Here is a 25,589-nt window from a genome sequence, read left to right as displayed (position 1 = left end):
AATACAGAAGGGAGGGCACATTCAGAGCGTGGGGTTGCGAGAACAAGCGGTCTTTTGTTAGATAACAGGAGCCAGGTGCGTGATAACGGTATGGAGCATGAGAGCCTGGCTGCAACTTCTCTTATGACATTCCAGAATCACATTGCAGTGGATATGCTACTGGCGGAGAAAGGTGGAGCTTGTACTATGTTTGGTGAACAGTGTTGTACTTTCATCCCTAATAACACAGCCTCGGATGGTAGCTTGACCATAGCCCTAGAAGGTCTGCGGACGCTTAATGGTAAAATGAAATCTCATTCTGGGATGGATACCTCGATGTGGGACTCCTGGATGAGTGCGTTTGGTAAATATAAAACCCTGGTGTCCTCCATTTTGGTATCCATTTCGGTGTTCGCTGCCATTTTAGTTCTCTGGATGCTGTTGCATTCCATGCATCCGTTCCCTTGCCACTAGGGTTATCTCTAGAGCCATTGACCCTTCCTCCCCTCCCAGATGTTTCCTCTGCTGGATAAAGACCTACTTGAATTCAAGGATGAGGAGGAGAGTGCCTATTTAGGTTTACATTATATCTGCTGTTGCCTTATGGGGATGTATGTATGTGTTATGCAAGTGGATCATTCCGCCTGACTTGCCTAGTTTAAGTCACATCTCTTTGGAGATGTGAAGAGAGGGAATCACAACTTTTTCCTGCGGGGAAAAAAGTTGGCTTATGTAGACAAGCATTTACTTTTATTTTGAGCTGTTCTCCGCTCTGTTAAATGAGGGTTGTAAGTTCCTAGGTGGCTGGTAGCCAACTTAGTACATAGTGGGATTGAATGGAGAACATGATGGTAATACATATATATCTATTTCTGTTTAAAACCGTGCCTTATTTCATAGTCCCCTTGGGAGAAGTTTCTCTTTGTGTCTGGATCCAGTTAGGTTGTGTCACGTCTCTGGTGAGACGTGAAGAGAGGGTTTTGTAGAGAAATGCTATTTCTTATGCAGGTGACCAACCTGTGGCTAATAAAGGGCTACAACTTAAAGTAAAGCCTGTGGGGTCCCCTACAGGATAGCTCCCGCATTACACTAACGGCCAAAACCAGCGCACACACGCATAATCTCCTTTGTAGCTGAACATTGTGTGCCCGAAGAGGATTCTACGATGACGGACAGACAACTGAGCCAATGGCGGAAGACTACAGACTACACCCCAGCTGAACCAATCCAAAGATCCGATCTTCCAGAATCAACCTACTTTCTGTTCTATATATAAGTGGTGTACTGATTGTATCGGTCTCTTTGTCTGCAGTTCCGTACGAACCAGCGGGAGAGCCGTAATTACGCTGTTCTAGATATCTTCACTCTGAATAAACTGTCGCTTGTCATACAATTTACCACCTTGTCTGAATCGATCCTTGACCGACTCGCCCGTCTACATATCTAATTTCTAACACTATCTACATATGGGGCCAACGTAAAAACCTGGCAACCCATAGTGGTCCCAGGCCGTATAATCAGCTTCATTTGAAAACCAGTGCGTGAAAGTGTAAGCCGTTTGCGCCAGGCAAGGACAGCCCGTCCCTTGGAATAGCTGGACCAGTCATATCCTGTTTCTGCCACCAGGTTTTTCCAAGACCACTCACCATATCCCCCTTTGGTTATATACCAGTTAAAACTGGAATAGGTCCAGGCAGGTAGCCCCAGACTATTTCGCGCATGACCCAAAAGGCTCCAAGGCAGGTAAGCGGTGGTGGTGGCATTGAAAGGCAAACACAAAGTGGTGCTCTTCAACTCCTGGGGGGTGCACTTAGTTACCCTCACCTCACGCCTAGAAACGGTATGGTCTTGTGGTAGATAAGAGGGAAGAGAGAGAGAGTTAGTTTCACCTGGCAGAGTAGAATTCAGTGTGTGAATCGGTAGTGGGTCATCTGTTTGTCTATGAGCCATGTGAGTGTAAGTAGAGTGACCCCTCCTATTAGAAGAAAAATAACAAACTGGGGTATCGAGATTCCCAACCGTTCCCAGGGGGAAAAGTGTGATTTAGTCAGGGAGTATGGGGCTGAACCTCCCATTTTCCTTGGCTAAATAGATGTAGAATTTGGGACCGAATGTAGACCACTTAGGTCAGTTCTGACTTCCGTCAGTGTGCGGGAAGGGGTTGGAGCTGGTGTACAATATGTGAGGTGGTGCCAAGGTGCGCCCAATTTACCTTTGACCTGGACTGAGTGTGAAGTAACCTCCTTCACTTCGTACAGACCAGTCCACCTGGGTTCCAGCCACTTTCTTTTGTGGACCTTCACCCTTACTCAGTCTCCAATTTTTACCTTCAGTGGTGCTGGAGCTTCCGGCAGTTCTCTCTCCTGGACCTTGCGAACCTGAACAGAGAGAGCTACAGAGAGAACCGTCAGTTTTTTCACATAATCAGACATTACAATTTGTTGTACATCAAGGGCGGGCATATGACCTCCCTCCCTTGGTGGACCAGGCATGACTCTACCAGTCATTATCTCATGAGGAGAGAGATGGGTGCCTGACCCTGGTGAGGCTCTCATGGCCATCAACGCCAGGGGCAGGGCTTTGACCCATTTCAACTTCGACCCGGCACATACTTTAACTCTTTTGGATTTAAACTGTTGACCTGCGTTTCACGAGACCTTGGGATCGGGGGGTGGTACACAGAACCATATCTGTGTGTTATGCCAAATCGCTTCCAACTGTCTCAGGTGTTTGTTATTGAAATGTGAGCCAAATAGTCAAATTAGAATTTTCTTTGGATGCCATACCTGGGTATTAGTTTGGTTTGTTAGCCACTTAACCTATCTATCATAATTAGGAGATAGCGTTTATCTTTAGAATACCTTGTCGGGGCCCATGTCGGTGTGGTCTATACTAATATCCTGAAAACATGCATTAGGTACTGAGTATGAGCCCATTGGTGTTTGATATGATTTCAATGGGTTGTGTCTGTCACAAACATTTCATTTGTCATAAAATAAATCATCGTCATATAAAGTAAAATAATTTAAACAATTAAAAAATATATTTTTAAAAATCAGTCATATTTTCATGTGAGGGTGCCACCAGATGTGAGACACCTTCTGTAAAATCCTTAGTTTGCCTTCGTGTGTGTGGCTATGTGCTTCTCGTAAAAGTTCTGGGTCCATCAGTGTGGACTGCTCCATGGGCATAGGCTGAGTCTGTATAGATATTCACAGTCTTTCCTTTTCCTCTGATGAGGGCCTGCGTCAAATCCGATGATTTCACCTAATTGGCAGGTGCTGGTTGAGGGATGATGGCTGATTCAAGGGTAACGTATGAGCCGTCTGGGCCTGCTGTCCCACTGCATAGTCCGCCACATCACCATTCTCTCCTTTGTAGCAGCAGCCACCTGTGTATAACCATAGGTCAGGTTTGGTCCGTGGTGTGTTTTCCCAGGTCGGGTCTTAGTTTCAATTCTTTAGCAGCTGTTTCGGTGGAGGAGTCAGGTCTTTCTCTCGTGGTGATGATGGGCAGCTTCATTGCCAAGGTGGGTATTCTCCTGACATACCCTGGAACGGCGCCTGCTGTGGTGGGTAGGAGGCAAATGGCACTGGGTGGTTGTATGCAGGTTGTTCACTCTCAATTCTTGATTGCGGCTGTGGTTGTGGCTGAGGGGATGGCCTGTAGCCACCCGTCCCTCTAGGTGGACCGTAGAAGGGCCTTCTTCCCCTGGGTGGGGACTGAGGTTGAGACCGTGGATATGGGCAGTCCCTTGAGTAGTGACCGGGCGTCCTACAGTTGTAGCAGACTCCCCCTTTAGGCAGTCCTGGAATCCATTGTGGCTGGAATGCAACCTGTGGTCCCCCCTCTGCTGCCATTGGCATTGGTGTTAAGTGCGCAGGGGCAGGAGCGGGTGCGGAGGTCTGCTGGACAGTTTGTTGCTGCATCATCTGGGTGACTGTTTTAGTGATTATATCGGCAATGTCTGTAGATGCTTCGGCCACCATCTGTTTCTGTGGTTTGTCTCCCCCCTGCGCGTCTTTCAGTTGAAGTTTCAGAAGTTGAATCTGTAGGGACTGGACTTGTGTATCCGCTCCACCCTTTTCCTTGTTGAATTGGGTGATGTGGTGATGTACATTGGAGTTAAACTGAGCTAAAGGTAGCGCCATCAACCCCACAGTCATGTTCCCTTTTAGCTGTCCTCCCTGCACCATAAAGACCGGGGCCTGTACGGCGGCTGGGGTGGTGTGGATTTTAAACGGGTTGTGTGGGAGGTGTGTGAATGGATTTTGTGAATAGGGAGGTGGCACTTCAGTCTTCTCTTCCTGGGGCAGTGGTGGGTATAGAGAGGGCGGGGCTGATGGGGTGGTCACGGTGGGCGGTAGTGGTTTGTGGTTTGTGGTTGTTGCTTTTGCCTTCTCTGACGTCATCTGAGGCCCCGGCAAGCACGCCCATCATATCAGGTTTTTTGTGTGGGCGTGTCCTTTTTGTCTCTTGAATTGCCACGTTCCTATTTTATTTTTTTTCTCAGCTTCCAGCGCTCTTCCTATTCTTCGTCCCTTTATTTTTGAAAAAATGGCTCTATTTATTTCTGTTTCTCAGTTTTTTACTGTGTTCCACTGTTTCATCTAATTCTCTCTCCATAGCGACGAGCTGTTCCCTTGACGGGGCGACTCCACTAATGTAACCTGCCTGTGTCCATTTCAGCCTAATTCCCTCCCATACTTTCTTTATAGAATTATATTCATTTTTTCCCCCTGATCTCTCCTGTATTCTCAGATCTAAATATTCGTTGAATTTGAGTTTGGGAATGGTGGTTGTGGCCATTCTGTCGTTTAACTATGTCTGGGTTTAATAACTATCTTCATACACTTAGCCCGTCACTTAGTCTAAACCAGCAATGTATTCACGGTGCTCACACAAAGTTATCTCTTGTGTCTCACCCTCGTGCACAAAGAGTTTTGTAGAATTACTATACTAGAATATCGATGGGGATATTCGCGAGATAATTATGCGTCTGGGATAGTTTATTGGAGTAGACTGTACAAAAATATTGAAAAGGGATATTCGCGAGATAATTATGCGTTTAAAAAAAAAATATTGTAATTCTACAACTACCCACATTTCTACTGCCTGGCCAAATGTTAGTGTCCCTAACGCCTACTTTTGGGTCAGTGTCAATATATTCAACTGCCTTCTATAATATTGGTCGAATTAATTATAGGCAACACCAACAGCTCGAATTGGACAAAAATCAACTCGTTACACAGCACGGCGGCCGCACCACCCCGCTCCACTTTCGACTCGGCGGTCAATTTTAGAGTCAGTGGTCAGTATCACTCGGTCTCATGAAACGGTCAATCAGTGACATTAATCTGGAGAGATCAGGTTTAATTCCTTCACTCCTAGTCCAATCTTAATCTATAACCGAGGCTCCTGGTGGGATGCCAGCTCCACCAGTCCCAGTCTTGGCTACACGTCTCGATATCAAATCTTCACTGTACACCTAATACGATCGCCACATCGTCTCGTGTCAGACGATGTAGATAAGATTTACCATATATCGTCATCATCAAATCCTCACTGTACACCTAATACGATCGTACTTCGTTTAGTGTCAGACTATGTAGATAAGATTTTACCACATATCACAGAGTCATCAAATCCCTCACTGTACACCTGATTGATTCATGGTCATCAAATCTTCACTGTACACCTAATACGATCGCAACTTCGTTTAGTGTCAGACTATGTAGATAAGATTGATCAACCACTGTCAGACTATTTGAATATGAAATGACAATTTATCACTCAGATATCATTACGGAATGCCTTTTGTTATCGGATAATTTTTCCCATAAATTTAACAGGAATTCATACCTACGCCTTTAGTACTTCTGATCAATAATTTGGATAATGACTATGATATAATATGCAGATTTTGATTTAACAGGTTTCTGCCTACCTTATATTGTCGAGCTCTTTAGATCAGTTTCCTAAGGCGAGTTGAATCCCCGATGGCTCCTAGTAAACAGGTCGCCCGTCCTTTGAATCAGTCGTCAACTTGTCTTTTCTCTCATCAACTCTCTATGGACCGAATTCATGGGTTTAAACCATCCATCTGCTACCAATTTGTTGATGAATAGGTATATGAGAAACGAGACCAAGTCGAGACGCTGGACAAGGCGGATACGGTATAGTAAAGGCCGTTTATTCAAGAGTAATGATATCTGGCAATTACGTGCACGGCTCCTTTCGTCAAGTTCTCATGCGAACCATTGGAAAAAGAAAGTGGCCGGTCACAATCATACAGTTCATTTTATACATTGAAATGACGTAGGTAGATTCTAGTAGTCCTGGCTTTCTGATAGGTTGTTTGCAGATGATAGACAGTCTCCTCCAGCCTGGTGTCAGTATCCCATTGGTTCTCGACGGAGTTCTTTGTCTTTGGAGCCCATCCAGAAGGGGAGGGGCTGCGTGTGTGTGCGTTCCTGTCTTGGCAAGTCTGTGTGTCTTTTCAGTGAGTGCGTGTGTGAGAGATTCTGTATGGCCCTTCCATGTTTTACTGTGAAAATACGTTGCTATGTGTTGTCACAGTTATAGCAATGCAATAGCAGTAAGCTGGTCATTTGCATAGGAAATAGCACTTCATTACACTAGACTGTAAACTCTCCTTCCAGACTCATATCAAACATCAATCGAAAATCAAATCTAGAGTCGGCTTTCTATACAAAGCCTCCTTCACTCACGCCGCCAAACTTACCCTAGTAAAACTGACTATTGTTGATGAATAGATATATGAGAAACGAGACCAAGTTGCGACTCTGGACAAGGCGGATACGGTATAGTAAAGGCCGTTTATTCAAGAGTAATGATATCTGGCAATTCGTGCGGCACGGCCCCGTTTCGTCAAGTTCTTATGTGAACTATTGGAAAAAAGAGACCGGACACATGTCGGACAGTTCATTTTATACATTGAAATGACATTTTCGTCTTTTGAGCTTCTAGTCATGAAATCTATGCAGCCTACTCAATCACTTTTTATAGCTACTGTTTACAGGCCTCCTGGGCCATATACAGCGTTTCTCACTGAGTTCCCTGAATTCCTATCGGACCTTGTAGTCATAGCAGATAATATTCTAATCTTTGGTGACTTTAATATTCACATGGAAAAGTCCACAGACCCACTCCAAAAGGCTTTCAGAGCCATCATCGACTCAGTGGGTTTTGTCCAACATGTCTCTGGACCCACTCACTGTCACAGTCATACGCTGGACCTAGTTTTGTCCCATGGAATAAATGTGGTGGATCTTAATGTTTTTCCTCATAATCCTGGACTATCGGACCACCATTTTATTACGTTTGCAATTGCAACAAATAATCTGCTTAGACCCCAACCAAGGAACATCAAAAGTCGTGCTATAAATTCACAGACAACACAAAGATTCCTTGATGCCCTTCCAGACTCCCTCTGCCTACCCAAGGACGCCAGAGGACAAAAATCAGTTAACCACCTAACTGAGGATCTCAATCTAACCTTGCGCAATACCCTAGATGCAGTTGCACCCCTAAAAACAAAAAAAATGTCTCATAAGAAACTAGCTCCCTGGTACACAGAAAATACCCGAGCTCTGAAGCAAGCTTCCAGAAAATTGGAACGGAAATGGCGCCACACCAAACTGGAAGTCTTCCGACTAGCTTGGAAGGACGGTACCGTGCAGTACCGTAGAGCCCTTACTGCTGCTCGATCATCCTATTTTTCTAACTTAATTGAGGAAAATAAGAACAATCCGAAATTCCTTTTTAATACTGTGGCAAAGCTAACTAAAAAGCAGCATTCCCCAAGAGAGGATGACTTTCACTTTAGCAGTGATAAATTCATGAACTTCTTTGAGGAAAAGATTATGATTATTAGAAAGCAAATTACGGACTCCTCTTTAAACCTGCGTATTCCTCCAAACCTCAGTTGTCCTGAGTCTGCACAACTCTGCCAGGACCTAGGATCAAGAGAGACGCTCAAGTGTTTTAGTACTATATCTCTTGACACAATGATGAAAATAATCACGGCCTCTAAACCTTCAAGCTGCATACTGGACCCTATTCCAACTAAACTACTGAAAGAGCTGCTTCCTGTGCTTGGCCCTCCTATGTTGAACATAATAAACGGCTCTCTATCCACTGGATGTGTACCAAACTCACTAAAAGTGGCAGTAATAAAGCCTCTCTTGAAAAAGCCAAACCTTGATCCAGAAAATATAAAAAACTATCGGCCTATATCGAATCTTCCATTCCTCTCAAAAATTTTAGAGAAGGCTGTTGCGCAGCAACTCACTGCCTTCCTGAAGACAAACAATGTATACGAAATGCTTCAGTCTGGTTTTAGACCCCATCATAGCACTGAGACGGCACTTGTGAAGGTGGTAAATGACATTTTAATGGCATCGGACCGAGGCTCTGCATCTGTCCTCGTGCTCCTAGACCTTAGTGCTGCTTTTGATACCATCGATCACCACATTCTTTTGGAGAGATTGGAAACCCAAATTGGTCTACACGGACATGTTCTGGCCTGGTTTAGATCTTATCTGTCGGAAAGATATCAGTTTGTCTCTGTGAATGGTTTGTCCTCTGACAAATCAACTGTAAATTTCGGTGTTCCTCAAGGTTCCGTTTTAGGACCACTATTGTTTTCACTATATATTTTACCTCTTGGGGATGTTATTCGAAAACATAATGTAAACTTTCACTGCTATGCGGATGACACACAGCTGTACATTTCAATGAAACATGGTGAAGCCCCAAAATTGCCCTCGCTAGAAGCATGTGTTTCAGACATAAGGAAGTGGATGGCTGCAAACTTTCTACTATTAAACTCGGACAAAACAGAGATGCTTGTTCTAGGTCCCAAGAAACAAAGAGATCTTCTGTTGAATCTGACAATTAATCTTAATGGTTGTACAGTCGTCTCAAATAAAACTGTGAAGGACCTCGGCGTTACTCTGGACCCTGATCTCTCTTTTGAAGAACATATCAAGACCATTTCGAGGACAGCTTTTTTCCATCTACGTAACATTGCAAAAATCAGAAACTTTCTGTCCAAAAATGATGCAGAAAAATTAATCCATGCTTTTGTCACTTCTAGGTTAGACTACTGCAATGCTCTATTTTCCGGCTACCCGGATAAAGCACTAAATAAACTTCAGTTAGTGCTAAATACGGCTGCTAGAATCCTGACTAGAACCAAAAAATTTGATCATATTACTCCAGTGCTAGCCTCTCTACACTGGCTTCCTGTCAAAGCAAGGGCTGATTTCAAGGTTTTACTGCTAACCTACAAAGCATTACATGGGCATGCTCCTACCTATCTCTCTGATTTGGTCCTGCCGTACATACCTATACGTACGCTACGGTCACAAGACGCAGGCCTCCTAATTGTCCCTAGAATTTCTAAGCAAACAGCTGGAGGCAGGGCTTTCTCCTATAGAGCTCCATTTTTATGGAACGGTCTGCCTACCCATGTCAGAGACGCAAACTCGGTCTCAACCTTTAAGTCTTTACTGAAGACTCATCTCTTCAGTGGGTCATATGATTGAGTGTAGTCTGGCCCAGGAGTGGGAAGGTGAACGGAAAGGCTCTGGAGCAACGAACCGCCCTTGCTGTCTCTGCCTGGCCGGTTCCCCTCTTTCCACTGGGATTCTCTGCCTCTAACCCTATTACAGGGGCTGAGTCACTGGCTTGCTGGGGCTCTCTCATGCTGTCCCTGGAGGGGGTGCGTCACCTGAGTGGGTTGATTCACTGTTGTGGTCATCCTGTCTGGGTTGGCGCCCCCCCCCCCTTGGGTTGTGCCGTGGCGGAGATCTTTGTGGGCTATACTCAGCCTTGTCTCAGGATGGTAAGTTGGTGGTTGAAGATATCCCTCTAGTGGTGTGGGGGCTGTGCTTTGGCAAAGTGGGTGGGGTTATATCCTTCCTGTTTGGCCCTGTCCGGGGGTGTCCTCGGATGGGGCCACAGTGTCTCCTGACCCCTCCTGTCTCAGCCTCCAGTATTTATGCTGCAGTAGTTTATGTGTCGGGGGGCTGGGGTCAGTTTGTTATATCTGGAGTACTTCTCCTGTCCTATTCGGTGTCCTGTGTGAATCTAAGTGTGCGTTCTCTAATTCTCTCCTTCTCTCTTTCTTTCTCTCTCTCGGAGGACCTGAGCCCTAGGACCATGCCCCAGGACTACCTGACATGATGACTCCTTGCTGTCCCCAGTCCACCTGGCCATGCTGCTGTTCCAGTTTCAACTGACCTGAGCCCTAGGACCATGCCCCAGGACTACCTGACATGATGACTCCTTGCTGTCCCCAGTCTACCTGGCCATGCTGCTGCTCCAGTTTCAACTTCCACCTGACTGTGCTGCTGCTCTAGTTTCAACTGTTCTGCCTTATTATTATTCGACCATGCTGGTCATTTATGAACATTGAACATCTTGACCATGTTCTGTTATAATCTCCACCCGGCACAGCCAGAAGAGGACTGGCCACCCCACATAGCCTGGTTCCTCTCTAGGTTTCTTCCTAGGTATTGGCCTTTCTAGGGAGTTTTTCCTAGCCACTGTGCTTCTCCACCTGCATTGCTTGCTGTTTGGGGTTTTAGGCTGGGTTTCTGTACAGCACTTTGAGATATCAGCTGATGTACGAAGGGCTATATAAATAAATTTGATTTGATTTGATTTGATTTGAAATGACGCAGGTAGATTCTGGTAGTCCTGGCTTCTGGTAGGTTGCTTGTAGATGATAGACAGTCTCCTCCAGCCTGGTGTCAGTATCCCATTGGTTCTCGACAGAGTTCTTTGTCTTTGGAGCCCATCCAGAAGGGGAGAGGCTGCATGTGTGTATGTGCGTTCCTGTCTTGGCAAGTCTGTGTGTCCTTGCAGTGAGTGTGTGTGTGAGAGATATCCTGTATGAGCCCTACCATGTTTTACTGTGAAAATACGTTGCTATGTGTTGTCTCAGTTATAGCAATGCAATAGCAGTAAGCTGGTCATTTGCATAGGAAATAGCACTTCATTACACTATCCTACCGATCCTCGACTTCGGCGATGTAGCACGCGCTCCAGCAGGTGTATCTCACTGATCATCCCTAAAGCCAACACCTCTTTTGGCCGCCTTTCGTTCCAGTTCTCTGCTGCCTGTGACTGGAACGAATTGCAAAAATCGCTGAAGTTGGAGACTTTTATCTCCCTCACCAACTTCAAACATCTGCTATCTGAGCAGCTGTACATAGTCTATCGGTAAATAGCCCACCCATTTTTACCTACCTCATCCCCATACTGTTTTTATTTACTTTTCTGCTCTTTTGCACACCAATATCTCTACCTGTACATGACCATCTGATCATTTATCACTCCAGTGATAATTCGCCTACTTCCTCATGCCTTTTGCACACAATATATAGACTCTTTTTTTTCTACTGTGTTATTGATTGTTTACTCCATGTGTAACTCTGTTGTTGTCTGTTCACACTGCTATGCTTTATCTTGGCCAGGTCACAGTTGCAAATGAGAACTTGTTCTCAACTAGCCTACCTGGTTAAATAAAGGTGAAATAAAAAATAAATAAAAAAAATTATATTGAGAGCATGTGTTTGCTGAATGAATATATAGTACAATACATTCTTCAAGCTCTGTCAAATTGGTTGACGATCATTGCTAAAATAGGAAGAGTGATGTGGTGTTGGATTTGCCCCAAACATAAAGCCTTGTATTCAGCTTTGTATTCGTTGCCACATTTTTTTGCAGTTTTACTTTAGTGCCTTATTGCAAACAGGATGCATGTTTTGGAATATTTTTATTCTGTACAAGCTTCCTTCTTTTCACTCTGTCAATGAAGTTAGTATTGTGGAGTAACTACAATGTTGTTGATCTAGCCTCAGTTTTCTCCTCTCACAGCCATTCAACTCTGTAACTGTTTTAAAGTCACCATTGGCCTCATGGTGAAATCCCTGAGCTGTTTCCTTCCTCTCCGACAACTGAGTTAGGAAGCATGCCTGTATCTTTGTAGTGACTGGGTATATTGATACACCATCCAACATGTAATTAATAGCTTTGCTATGCTCAAAGGGATATTCAATGCCTGCTTTATAGATAGATCAAATCAAATTTTATTTGTCACATGCGCCGAATACAACAGAATACCATACAGTGAAACTCTTACTTACAAGCCCTTAACCAACACTGCAGTTTTAAGAAAACTAAGTAAAACATTTTAAATAAAAGTAACAAATAATTAAAGAGCAGCAGGAAAATAACAATAGCTAGACTATATACAGGGGGTACTGGTACAGAGTCAATGTGCGGTGGCACCAGTTAGTAGAGGTAATTGAGGTAATATGTACATGTAGGTAGAGTTAAAGTGACTAAGAATAGATAATAACAGAGAGTAGCAGCAGTGTAAGGGGGGGGGGGACAATGCAAATAGTCAGGGTAGCCACTTGATTAGCAGTTCAGAAGTCTTATGGCTTGGGGGTAATCAAATTTTATGTCACATGCGCCGAATACAACACCTTACAGTGAAATGATTACTTACAGGCCCTTAACCAACAATGCAGTTTTAAGAAAATCCCCCCCAAAATAGTAAGAGATAAGAATAACAAATAATTAAAGAGCAGCAGTAAAATACAGAGTCAATGTGTCAATATGTGGGGGCACCGGTGTCAAAGTAATTGACATAATTATTTACATGTAGATAGAGTTATTAAAGTGGCTATGCATAGATAATAACAGAAAGTAGCAGCAGTGTAGGGGGGTGCAAAAGTCTGGGTAGCCATTTGATTAGATGTTCAGCAGTCTTATGGCTTGGGGGTAGAAGCTGTTTCAGAAGCCTCTTAGACGTAGACTTGGCGCTCCAGTACTGCTGGCCGTGCTGTAGCAGAGAGAACAGTCTATGACTAGGGTGGCTGGAGTCTGACAATTTTTAGGGCCTTACTCTGACACCGCCTGGTAAAAGGTCCTGGATGGCAGGAAGCTTGTGGTCGGAGGCCGAGCAGTTGCCATACCAAGCAGTGATGCAACCGGTCAGGATGCTCTCTATGGTGCAGCTGTAAAACCTTTTGAGGATCTGAGGATCTGAGGACCCATGTCAAATCTTTTCAGTTGCCTGAGGGGGTGTTTAGTTCTAGGGTCCTTAGCTTAGTGATGAGCTTTGGAGGGCACTATGGTGTTGAATGCTGAGCTGTAGTCAATGAATAGCATTCTCACATAAGTGTTCCTTTTGTCCCGGTGTGAAAGGGCAGTGTGGAGTGCAATAGAGATTGCATAATCTATGGATCTATTGGGGCGGTATGAAAATTGGAGTTGGTCTAGGATTCTGGGATGATGGTGTTGATGTGAGCCATGACCAGCCTTTCAAAGCCCTTCATGGCTACAGACGTGAGTGCTACAGGTCGGTAGTCATTTAGGCAGGTTACCTTAGTGTTCTTGGGCACAGGGACTATGGTGGTCTGCTTGAAATATGTTGGTATTACAGACTCAGTCAGGGACAGGTTGAAAATGTCAGTGAAGACACTTGCCAGTTGGTCAGCGCATGCTCTGAGTACACGTCCTGGTAATCCGTCTGGCCCTGCGACCTTGTGAATGTTGACCTGTTTAAAAGGTCTTACTCACATTGGCTACGAAGAGCGTGATCACAAGGTTGTCTGGAACAGCTGATGCTCTCATGCGTGTTTCAGTGTTACCTGCCTCGAAGTGATCATAGAAGTAATTTAGCTCATCTGGTAGGCTCGTGTCACTGGGCAGCTCTCGGCAGTGCTTCCCTTTGTAGTCTGTAATAGTTTGCAAGCCCTGCCACATCCAACAAGCGTCGTAGCCAATGTACAGTAGAATGATTCGATCTTAGTCCTGTATTGACGCTTTGCCTATTTGATGATTCATTGGAGGGCATAGTGGGATTTCTTATAAGCTTCCTGGTCCCGCTCCTTGAAAAGCGGCAGCTCTACCCTGTAGCTCAAGTGCGGATGTTGCCTGTAATCCATGGCTTCTGGTTGGGGTATGTATGTACAGTCACTGTAGGGACGACGTCATCGATGCACTTATTGATGAAGCCAGTGACTGATGTGGTGTACTCCTCCTCAATGCCTTCGGAAGAATCCCGGAACATATTACATTCTGTGCTAGCAAAAAAAACTGTCCTGTAGCTTAGCATCCGCTTCATCTGACCACTTTTTTATTGATAGATAAAACACAATAAATGCAACATGTAAAGTGTTGGTCCCATGTTTCATGAGCTGAAAACAAATATCCCCCAAAACACATTGAAATAGGTGGGTAAACATTGGCAAGACATTCATTTTCACAGTGTTTATGCATCCAGATAGTGAAGGTGGAGAAGAGACTTTATTATTATTATTGCCTTATTATTATACGACCATGCTGGTCATTTATGAACATTTGAACATCTTGGCCATGTTCTGTTATAATCTCCACCCGGCACAGCCAGAAGAGGATTGGCCACCCCACATAGCCTGGTTCCTCTCTAGGTTTCTTCCTAGGTTTTGGCCTTTCTAGGGAGTTTTTCCTAGCCACCGTGCTTCTACACCTGCGTTGCTTGCTGTTTGGGGTTTTAGGCTGGGTTTCTGTACAGCACTTTGAGATATCAGCTGATGTACGAAGGGCTATATAAATACATTTGATTTGATTTGAGACCAACGCTCAAAGTCAAGTTTAATATTTTCTAGTAGCTTTGTAAAGTTTGCCTTTAGGAAGTCTTTCAAAATGGAGGGTAACTGAAACATCTGGATATGTGAATTTATTTGTGACCCTTTTGAATGGAAGTGTAGCCAAACTGGTGGATCCATCATGCGGGAGAATAGGAAACATTTCACATTTATGCAGATTTAGTTTATACCCAGATATTTCCCCAAAGGTTTCAAGAGTATTCAAAACCATTGGTGCAGATAACATTGGATCAGAGATAAATAAAAGTATATAATCAGCATAAAGTGAGATTTTGTGTTTGAGACCTCTTATCACACCTTTCACAACCTCACTGCTACGTAGAGCGATGGCTAGTGGCTCTTTGGCTAAAGACAAAGTAATGGAGACATTGAACAGCCCTGCCTAGTGGAATGTTGTAAAGGAAAGTATTCAGAAAGGATGGCATTACTTCAAACAGAAGCCAGTGGAAATTTGTATATTATTTTACCCCATTAAATAAATGCATCTCCAAAACCAAAGCCCTTTAAAGCCTGGAATAAATAATTCCATTCTAATATGGTCAAATGTTTTTTCTGCATCCATCGAAATAACTATTTCTGAGTTTGCAGAGGGTGGAGTATATATATATATATATATATAAATAATATTAAATGGGCATCTCAACAAAAAAAAATGTCTGTTTTTAAATAAACCCTGTCTGATCGGGGTTGATTATAGAAGGTAAGGCAGTCTCAAGGAAAAGTGATAGGTTTTATACAATATGTTATAGCTTATAGGACTGTAGGAGGCACACACAATGGGATCATTATCTTTCTTTAGAATTATTGATATAGTGGCTTGGTAAAAAGTATGGGGTAGAGATTTGGTATCAAACAGGTGGGAGAAGGCTAAGGCTAAAAGCGGTACGAGTTTTTAAGGAAATGTCTTTAAAAAAACTCAGCTGAGAACCTGTCTGGTCCCGGTGCTTTGCCATTCTTTAAGGACTTTATGGCTTGTAAAATTTCTGAAGAGGTAAGTGGTTTATCAAGATCCATTCTCACTTTGTCGTTTAGCTTCGGTATTGGTAAACTTGAGGGGATAGCGTCTGTCAACTGGGAATCTCCAGAGGCTTCAGTGTTATATAAATCAAAGTAAAAGTTTTAAACTGATTATTGAGCACATGGCTATCATTTGAAATCAGACCTTATTTTTTACCAATCTACCAATTGGTGCCCTTCTTTGCGAGGAATTGGAAAACCTCCCTGGTCTTTGTGGTTGAATCTGTGTTTGAAATTTTGACTGAGAGACCTTACAGATAATTGTAGCTGTGGGGTACAGAGATGCGGTAGTCACAGTGGCAAATCGTGACTATAGGACCTAAGCCTTTAGGAGGGACCAAAAATCTTCCAATACATTGTATCAAACTAAAAAATCTAGAAAATCTCCTCCATAGGAGGCAGGTAGCTGGGTCCAGGGGCAGGCAGAAGGTCATACACGGTAGGTCCAAAAATGGCAACAGTACAGGCAGGGAATAGGCAAAAGGCGTCATGAGTGAGGCAGGCAGGCAGGCAAAAACTATCATACATGGGAGGAGAGACAGGCGGTGAAAACCCAGTGCTCCGAAAAAGTCTCTCTCAAAACAAACAATACCTCACAGTGATGGGGTGCAAGGAACTGAACTAAATAGTGTGGGATGATGACATGCAGGTCTGTGAACAGGTGATTAGAATTCCTGTGATTGGGATCTGGAGCTGGAAAGTGGGCTGCCACACTTTACACAGAGTACAATCTAGAAAAAGGATACACATCATCATGGCAAGCACATAAAGTTTGCGCCTTTTGAAGCGGCTAGAACTGTTCACTTGTTTGTCACTGATAAGTAACGTGACCAGATGGACCAATACAATTCAATTTCACGCCAAAATGGCCCAATCATAGCTGTGTATGCAGACAAAGTGATGATCGGTAGCAGGATTTTCTAACAGTACAAAAAAAGGTAGCTACATGCCATGAAAAAAAAGGTTTCCTAATCAACTTGAAAAATAAATGGAGCCTAACGAGATTAAGCAGGTTCAGGAGACAATACAGACACAGAGCCAGTGGACGGATCTTCTGAAAACCATGAGGAAGGAAATCCCTGGCCGCATCTCAAAGAACACTTCAACTTTAAGCAGAGAAGAGGAGACAGTGTAACTATGGAATGTAAGCTCTGCTTACCAAAGATGGTGGTGGTGGCTGACTACAAAAACTCTGCATCAAACTTGAGGAAACATGTAGTGGTACAAAAAGTAAAGTTATAAATATATTTTATCGCCATGAATGGCGTTTGTTGTGTAGGCTATGTAATGTAGCTAACAAAGTGTTGCTACTAGCCAGCTGCATTCAATCTGTAGCATAATGCTAACGTTAGCTAGCTAATCCTGTTGCTAGCTAGTTAGAAGCTAACCCTGACCAACGTCTTTATACAGCTGAAGAACTATAAGCTGTAGTGCGTGCTACTACCGCATTGATATTATGGTGGCTAGTAGCTAGCCATCCCCATAATGTAAGTTGTTGGGGATAGCTAAAATAGTGAAATGAATGAATTTGTGAATATAAAATAAATAAATCATTTTGATACTGGGCTTTTTAGGTTTGTACAGTATATTTTTTTGCTTGCTTATTACCTAGCTATATCTGTTTGGATCATTGAGTTTCGAATAATAGCCCAAAATCATTTTTGGTAAAACTATAGTTCTTCTAACTGGGGAAAAGAAAGAACAATATTCCCCAATATCCGTATGTATTTGGACAGTGACAATATTCAAAACATGCTGTAATTTCTAAATGGTTAATTTGATATGAATAAAAACACCTGCACTTTAACCCCATTGTCATTGTTTCTTTTAAAATCCAATGTGCTGGATAGACTACAGAGCCAAAACAAAAATGTTGTCATTGCCCAAATACTTACAGATTGCACTTTGTGCTGGTTTAAGTTCATTTGTATAAAACCAAACTGGTCAGGCTATATACATTTTGCCTAGATTGATGCAATAATTTTGTCTACAGAGGAAACATCCATTAAAGATGACAAACTACAATATGCTCACCTCTGCAACCACAAACAAACGAACCAAGGAACTATCAAACACCTCTTCAACTTGCAAGAAAACAAAGATGTCTGAAATGATGGCAGTGGGAGGAGCCAGGTGCATCTCACAGGCAACCGTTGACAAGCTTGTCAATTTGATCTGTGAGGGCTATTCTCTGTGGTCAAACAACCAGCTTTTAAATAGTTGGTAACCACCCTGCATCCTCAATGCAAAGTGATCTCCAGATCTACTGTTCATTCAAGAATACATGAAGCAATCACATGAAGAAGAGAGTTATGGCAGACCGTGGCAGGGTAAATTATGTTGCCACCACCACTGATTGTTGGACAGCTCAAAGGAGTTACATGGATAGATGAAGAAACTCTGGTAAGACGTTCTGCTGCACTCGCATGCAAGAGATTGAGAGGTTCCCACACATTTGATGTGCTTGCAGGTGCCCTCGATGACATCCATTGTGCATAGAGGATCAGGGGGAAAGTGGTAAGAACCACAACAGAGAGTGGATCAAACATCAAAGCATTCAATGTTTTTGGTGAGCAGAGCCAGGCAGTTGAGTCAGCAGACCGAGACTCAGATGCTGAAGAGCCAGCAGAGCAGGTTGAATACCAAGACACCTATTCCATCCTAGAAAATTACAGTGGCCTAGAATATCAACTCCCTCAGCATGTCACCTGCTGAACCTCATTGCAACACGCTGAAGTTGTAGAGAATGAGTGCAAACTGCAGTTGATCTGTCCAAATCAGACACGTTGGAACTCAACTTACCTGGCTGTGGAGAGGATCACCCGTATCATACAAGAGAAGGGGAAGGATGCCATAAGAAATGTGTGTGAAGAACTAAAAGTGAAAATGTGACTAGCAATTCTTTGAATCATTGTAATGTTTTCCTATTACAGTAATATTTATTGTCCATGAGATGTTAGAATTCTAAGAGGTATTACATTTACCTTGTCTTTCAGGCTGAGCCCGGCAGAAACGTCCTTCTTGAATGAGTACTGCAAAGTGATGAGGCCTTGAACATTCTACAATCTGAGACCAACACGCATATGGAGTGGCTGCTGCCAGTGATTTCTTTCTAAAAAAAAACTTCAAAGGCCGGAAGCATCTTCCAAATGTGCCTACCACTTATCAGAGCCATTCAGAACGATCTCCAAAAGTTATTTGGAGAAATGATGGAGGTGCCACAGCTTTTTGCTGCTGCAATCCTTCTGCCAAAGTTCAAGACGTCTTGGACTGACAAAGCTGATGTCATCACAGCCGGTATGATTTCTTTACTCCAAAAGGTTTGAACTTCATTGTCCATATATCTTTTGGTCTTTCAGTCGTTTCTTGAATTGTTGTTTTGTCATGTTTTTCTTTATTTAAGTTTCATTACAGGTGCTGGACAATAACCTTAGCATATAACTATGTTTGGGTACAGCCAGACATGGACTCAACATTATAGAATTTGTTAGGTCTGAATGCATTTGAACAATTCAAATCAATCTCAGTATCTGAGAATAACAAGTGTGGAAGTTGCTGCGATTACAGCTGTAAGTCGCTTGGGGTATGTCTCTATCAGTTTTGCACATCGAGAGACTGAATTTTTTTCCCATTCCTCCTTGCAAAACAGCTCGAGCTCAGTGAGGTTGGATGGAGAGCATTTGTGAACAGCAGTTTTCAGTTCTTTCCACAGATTCTCGATTGGATTCAGGTCTGGACTTTGACTTGGCCATTCTAACACCTGGATATGTTTATTTTTGAACCATTCCATTGTAGATTTTGCTTTATGTTTTGGATCATTGTCTTGTTGGAAGACAAATCTCCGTCCCAGTCTCAGGTCTTTTGCAGACTCCATCAGGTTTTCTTCCAGAATGGTCCTGTATTTGGCTCCATCCATCTTCCCATCAATTTTAACCATCTTCCCTGTCCCTGCTGAAGAAAAGCAGGCCCAAACCATGATGCTGCCACCACCATGTTTGACAGTGGCGATGGTGTGTTCAGGGTGATGAGCTGTGTTGCTTTTACGCCAAACATAACGTTTAGCATTGTTGCCAAAAAGTTTAATTTTGGTTTCATCTGACCAGAGCACCTTCTTCCACATGTTTGGTGTGTCTCCCAGGTGGCTTGTGGCAAACTTTAAACAACACTTTTTATGGATTTCTTTAAGAAATGGCTTTCTTCTTGCCACTCTTCCATAAAGGCCAGATTTGTGCAATATACGACTGATTGTTGTCCTATGGACAGAGTCTCCCACCTCAGCTGTAGATCTCTGCAGTTCATCCAGAGTGATCATGGGCCTCTTGGCTGCATCTCTGATCAGTCTTCTCCTTGTATGAGCTGAAAGTTTAGAGGGACGGCCAGGTCTTGGTAGATTTGCAGTGGTCTGATACTCCTTCCATTTCAATATTATCGCTTGCACAGTGCTCCTTTGGATGTTTAAAGCTTGGGAAATCTTTTTGTATCCAAATCCGGCTTTAAACTTCTTCACAACAGTATCTCGGACCTGCCTGGTGTGTTCCTTGTTCTTCATGATGCTCTCTGCGCTTTTAACGGACCTCTGAGACTATCACAGTGCAGGTGCATTTATACGGAGACTTGATTACACACAGGTGGATTGTATTTATCATCATTAGTCATTTAGGTCAACATTGGATCATTCAGAGATCCTCACTGAACTTCTGGAGAGAGTTTGCTGCACTGAAAGTAAAGGGGCTGAATAATTTTGCACACCCAATTATTCAGTTTTTGATTTGTTAAAAAGGTTTGAAATATCCAATAAATGTCGTTCCACTTCATGATTGTGTCCCACTTGTTGTTGATTCTTCACAAAAAAATACAGTTTTATATCTTTATGTTTGAAGCCTGAAATGTGGCAAAAGGTCGCAAAGTTCAAGGGGGCCGAATACTTTCGCAAGGCACTGTATACTGGAGTCCTTTCATCCCCCAGTCTCTCCCCTGTGTGCTGCCCTTCTGGCAGCTTTCTGGGACTTGTACAGCTGGTGAGCAATCAGCCCTTGATTACTCACCAATCAGCCACAATAAGTCCTGGCAGGAAAGCCCGTCGAGACCTGGCACGTCCAGCCGATAAAGCCATCGCCTCGTGATGCGTACTCCGTCTGTCACCAGGCCTCAACGAGTCTCCCTCTGGTGGCTGACCTGCTGTATGCCACAATATACATTAGTATATAGAAAAGTAAATGTTTTTGATATTCATTTGTTTGTGAAGCTTGGATTCAAATGTCCATTATTGTAAAAGGAGAATAAAAATAATCAAAATTGAAATAGCTAATTATTTTAGAAGTAACACAGAACTCAGAGTAAAAGTTACTTTTTAAAATGTGCTACTTTTTACTTGAGTAGTTTTCAACACAAGTACTTCATTAAAAGTAACAGTACTTCTACTTGAGTAAGATTTTACAGTACTCTTTCCACCACTGAAAATAACAATAGCGAGACTATATACAGCTGGGTACCGGTACAGAGTCAACGTGCGGGGGCACTGGTTAGCTGCAACAACAAAAAAATGACATAAAAGTCCCACTCACCAGACAAGGCCTAGCCCAGGGCTCTCCAACCCTGTTCCTGTAGCGCTACCCTCCTGTAGGTTTTCACTACAGCCCCAGTTGTAACTAACCTGATTTAGCTTATCAACCTGCAAATTTTTATGGTTGGAGTGAAAACCTAAACAAACTACGCTGAACCGAACTACAGCGAAATTTGCAATGTGTCCAACCGGCCTCACAACCGCAGACCACGTGTATGGTGTCGTGTGGGCAAGTGGTTTGCTGATGTCAACGTTGTGACAGAGTGCCCCATTTTGGCAGGGGAGGTTATGGTATGGGTAGGCATAAGCTACAAGACAATGAACATAATTGCATATTATCAATGGCAATAATGGCAATGAGGACCATTGTCGTGCCAGGCATACATCGCCATCACCTCATGTTTTAGTCTAATAATGCGTGGCCCCATGTCACCAGGATCTGTTCACAATTCCTGAAAGTTGAAAATGTCCCAGTTCTTTCATGGCCTGCATACCAGACATGTCACCCCTTGAGCACATCTGGGATGCTCTGGATCAATGTGTATGACAGGATGTTTCAGCTCCTGCCAATATCCAGCAACTTTGCAGAGCCATTGAAGAGGAGTGGGACAACATTCCACAGGCCACAAATAACACCCTGATCAAGTCTATGCGAAGGAGATCTGCATGAGGCAAATGGTGGTCACACCAGATACCGACTGGTTCTGACCCACACCCTTAACTTTTTTTAAAGGTATCTGACCAACAGATGCATATCTGTTGTTCCAGTCCTGTGAAATCCGTAGAGTAGGGCCTAATGAATTTATTTAAATTTGACTTATATAAACTGTAAATCTTTGAAATTGTTTCATGTTGCGTTTACATTTTGGTTCAGTATATATTTATTTTCAGGGTAGCTTTACTGTAGCTCAACTTCTTCCAATGTGAAGTAATTGGTAGCTTTATTTTATAGAGTAGCTTCTCCAACACTGACCCTGCGATAGCTTATTGTAAAAGCCAAAGTACAAGTAGCAGTGTTTCTATGCTTCTCTTATCTTGGGAGAGATAATACAATGTCAAGAAAAAGTAATGCTGGTCATATTTGTGAAACAGCTGTCAGCGTGAAGAAGCATTTCACAATTCTGAGGGTGAGAATGCCTGTCCTGGAGGTGCTCTTCCTAGCCATCTATGCTGCCTTTGTTAGCTACAACGATGATGCTAAACTGCAGAACAATGAGACCAAACCCGTGGACAACGCACTTTACAGATATTACCCATTCTTTGCTGACATTCAGGTGATGATATTAATCGGTTTGAGGTGCCTTCTGGTCTTCTTTTGCCTCTACGGCTTCAGTGGGACGGTCTTCAACCTTCTGACGGCCACCTTCGCCATCCAGTGGGCCATCCTGGTGCAGGGCTACTTCCAGTTCAGCCATGATGGGAATATCCACCAGGGGGTCATCAACCTGATCAATGCAGAGTTTGCCTGTGCCGTGGTGCTAATCTCCTTTGGGGCCGTCCTGGGGAAGACCAGCCTAGTGCAGCTCCTAGTCAAAGCCCTGCTGGAGATCCCAGTGTTTTCAATCAATGAATGTGCTGTGCTCAAGTACCTGAAGATCAACGACGCAGGGGGATCCATCCTCATCCACCTATTAGCCTGCTATTTCAGCCTGGGTGTAACGTTTATCCTGTAAAGTCCACATCTGAACAAGGGCCACGGCAAGGAGAACACCAGTTACCAGTCAGACATCCTGTCAGTTATGGACACCTTATTTCTCTGGGTGTTCTGGTCCTCTAACTTTGCTCTAACCCTGAAGGGAGATGACCAGCACAGGGCCATCCTGCACAACTTCAGCTCCTCCATCCTCACGGCGTTTGCCCTCTCCACCATGCTCAACAAGAACGGCAAGATCACCATGGCCAACATCCAGAAAGTGACACTGGCAGGCGGGGTTGTCGGTGGACATGATGATCACTCCTGCAGCAGCGTATGTGCTGGGTGTGATGGGATACAAGCATCTCAGCCCCTTTCTGGCCCACCACTTCAAGATCCAATGTGGTGTCCATAACCTGCATGGCCTCACAGGACTCATATTTTATTTAACCAGGAAGGGCTCATTGAGATTTGAAATGTATTTTTCAAGAGCGTCCTGGCCAAGATAGGCAGCACCAAGTCATTACACAATTACAGACAGACAACATGAACAACTACAGGTAACCTAGGAAAAAAACATAGAATTCACAAGAGTATTTCAAAATCATGAAACAGCAAATAAAAAATATTGACAGGTCAGGGAAACAGTGTCAAAATCCTTCATCAATGATAAAAAAAAAGTTCTTCCAATTTAAAAGTATTTTGTAAGGCGTTCCAAGCCGATGGGGCAGAGTACATAAAAGCCCATTTACCAAACTAAATTCCAAGATATTTACGAGGTTACAGTCTCAATCTCATTGCCCTGACAGGTAGTAATAGGTGAAAGGTTCAGAGGTCTATTTTTTGCCTTAGGAAACACCATTAGTTTAGGTGTCAGTATTGAGGATAAGCTTCAATTGACACAAGGTATGTTGAACAATATAAAAAGCAGTTTGCAAGTTCTGGAAAGCTTTTGTGAGAGATGAGGCACAACAATAAATAACAACATTATTTATTGATTATTATCAGCAGTGAAGTTGTGTATTTTGCACATTTGACAAAATAATTTTTTAAAATAGTGAATAAGAGGGGACCAAGTACAGAGCCCTGGGGCACACCATTAGACAGACATTTTAACAGACATGAGCCCATCAAATTGAGTGCACCGAGTTCTTCTATCAGACACATAGTTAGCAAACCATGCAGCTGCATTCGCCGAAAGACCGACACTCGACAACCTCTGTATAGCATGATCAACTGTATCAAAAGTGAGACAGTGCTGTTTTTTGTCAAGGGCTTCAGTGAAATCATTTAAAACCTTCACGGCTGCTGTAATTGTGTTATGCTTCTTTCTGAAGCCCGATTGGTATATTGATAAAATAGAGTTAGTGAACAGATAAAATAGTTTTTATAGACAAGGGTTTTAAGTATTTTCGCCAGGGGGGACAGCTTTGAGATTGGCCTATAATTATTTAAAAGAGTTGGATCTCCCCCTTTTAAAAGTGGTAGGACAAATGCTGATTTCCAGATCTTTGAAATTTCATTAAATTCCAGGGTTAGATTGAACAGATATGTAATTGCTTCAGCTATGAAATCAGCTGCCAGTTGTAAAAAGCAGGGATCAAGAAGATCAGGACCAAGCAGGCTTTCTCTGATCTAAGGATTTGATGTACCTTCTGCACTGAGAATTGCAAAAAGCACTGAGGGGTTATGTGCCATTGTGACAGCCACTGAGGTGTATGGACCCAGTATGTATGAGATCTTTAGCCACAGGGCACCTATGGAAGGAGACCCTAAGCTTCTGGAGCTCCAGGAGTTGATTCCTAGTCTTCAGCCAGGTCTGGGGCGCAGTGCCAGGGGACAGGCCCTCTACCAGCTGGCATCTGTGTTCTCCACTATCGGAGTGGCAGCACTAGGTGTATTGAGAGACTTTGTGTTGAAGCTGCCATATCTTGCATCACCCTCAGATGACCTCTCCTTTGATGATGAGCTATTTTCAATGTTCCGCCCGACTATGATTGTCCGATGGGTCTAAAATGGTCAAATCAGAACTGATTTGACAGCACAATAGAGTGATAGCTATGCATTTAAATTGTATAAATACGTTTAATTTGATTCAAATTGATTAAAAAATCATTGTATATTTGTTCAGTTTAATAGAAGAAACCCTCAGTCATGGATAATGTACTCTGTGGTCCATTTCTCTTTCTTGCACTTCTGTATTTACAATCACACACAATAAAAGTGTTACACACACACACAATGATTTAACTAAATGAACCATTCTAATTTGCTTTTGTACTTATTTTCAAATGTTATAGTGTGCAAGTTGTTAGAATTGCATCAATTCGAATCTGGTATCAGGATAAATATGACAATGAGTCACCGATTGTATACTATGTATTTTTTATTAGCTAAGCAATAAGTAATTTACTTGTAAGTAATTATAAGTAATAAGTAATGCAATTTTCGTATATATGGGCTCTCTGTCCCACCTCGCAGGGCAAAACAGAGAACTGACAAGATGTATGTAAACAGTATTCTTTATACTGTGATAGACAGTTCCAACCCGTCTGTTGGTCTATCACAGTAGAGACTGGGCGTGGTTTAAACTTGCTCAGCCTATTGCAGTCGCTCAGGCGGGTCCCCGCCTCTTGGCGCTTCTGTTGATAGATGTAACTGTTGCTGCGAAGAACATCCATGCGCTCATACCGTTATCTCGCAC

General features: G+C 43.1%; 1 pseudogene; it reads left to right on the top strand.

The window, feature by feature from the left end:
- The window catches only part of LOC109907731 (solute carrier family 12 member 5-like), a 184,225-nt pseudogene extending 159,268 nt beyond the window's left edge, over window positions 1-24,957 (top strand).
- Window positions 24,958-25,589: the final 632 nt, after the last annotated feature.

The sequence above is a fragment of the Oncorhynchus kisutch genome, linkage group LG17 (genome assembly GCF_002021735.2).
Source record: "Oncorhynchus kisutch isolate 150728-3 linkage group LG17, Okis_V2, whole genome shotgun sequence".
Lineage (NCBI taxonomy): Eukaryota > Metazoa > Chordata > Actinopteri > Salmoniformes > Salmonidae > Oncorhynchus > Oncorhynchus kisutch.
This window is presented reverse-complemented; position numbering and strand designations above follow the sequence as displayed.